Here is a 1,416-nt window from a genome sequence, read left to right on the forward strand (position 1 = left end):
CGCCCCGCCCCGGCCCGGCCCTGTCCTGCCCTGCCCTCGCCGGCCTCCCAACCACCAGCTCTCTCCGTAACGCCTTCAACGCGGCGGAATAAAAAAAAACATTCCAAAGCTCTTCAGACAAGCGTTAACCTGCACGCCTGTCCAGAGATACTGCATCAGATCAGATAAAGTATGGAGGTAGAAGCTCGTCTCGACCTTGAAAGAGAGAGAGAGAGAAAAATTAGAATTGATGGTTGTTAGAAATAAGATGCAGCCCTTATTCTAGGGTAACTAAACTGAGGGTACGTTTAAGAGATCACCCCATTTCCTCTGAATTTCAAGTTTAAAGAACTAGAACAGGGGTTGGCGCCCCCCACGTCAGGGGGTCCCGGGGACTGGGTGCCCGTGTGAGCGAGAGGCACAAGAGCCTCCGCGAGTCTGGTGTTCGGGATCCTGGCACAGGCAATACCTAGGGTATGCCAAAGATGTCCAAAGGCCAGTCGGAAGTCTAGAAGCCGAAGCCTTGGTCTACGGGGCTGATAGTCCGCCGGGGATGTCGGAAGCCCATTAGTCCACAAGTCCACTGAATGTCGCAGGCCTGTCCTAAAGTTGGAAGACTGGCTAGAGGAGTGGGTGGGAGGGTGGAATGGGAACAACTCACACAAAATGCTGGAGGGACTCAGCAGGCCAGGCAACACCCCGGCCCAAAACGTCGACTGTACTCTTTTCCTAGAGGCTGCCTGGCCTGCTGAGCTCCTCTAGCATTTTGTGTGTTGTTGGGATTTACAGCATCTGCAGATTTTCTCTTTTGTTTGTGGGGGATCATTTCTGAAGTTTATTATTAATGCTGGGGTCACCTGTCTGTGTCCACTGCCAAGAAGAAGGCAATGGCAAATCACTTTGAAAGAAAAAGTTGCCTAGAAAATTCATAGTCATGGAAGGACCGTGATCACCAACATCACAGGACACGGCAGGGATGAATGATGTCTGTGATAACCTGATTCTGATTCTCATGTTCATTCTGAGAACTAAAACTGACCTTCAATGAATGGCACCTAAAGAACTGCTGGAACACCAAATACGCAGCAGCCTCTCCGGACTCTGGATTTGGGGATTACCAAACGTTTCTGGTGTAGTCTGTTTTGTCGTGTGCTTTTGTGATAGCATTCTGGAGGAACATTGTCTCATTTTTTAACTGCATTGCATTTGTGGCTTCTAAATGACAATAAACTGAAACGAAACTGAACTGAGAAGTACAGTGCCAAGCAGATAAAACAATTTGCTTGACATGTACCCCACCCCATCCACCTCACTAAACAGGCAACACTTCCATCACTGGGACACAATGGCTGCAGTGCATTACCATGTATAAAATGCACTTTATTGGCTCTCCTAGGATCCAAATTTGTGACTTCCAATAAGAACAAGCACAATAGA

Source organism: Hemitrygon akajei, chromosome 5, assembly GCF_048418815.1.
Source record: "Hemitrygon akajei chromosome 5, sHemAka1.3, whole genome shotgun sequence".
NCBI lineage: Eukaryota > Metazoa > Chordata > Chondrichthyes > Myliobatiformes > Dasyatidae > Hemitrygon > Hemitrygon akajei.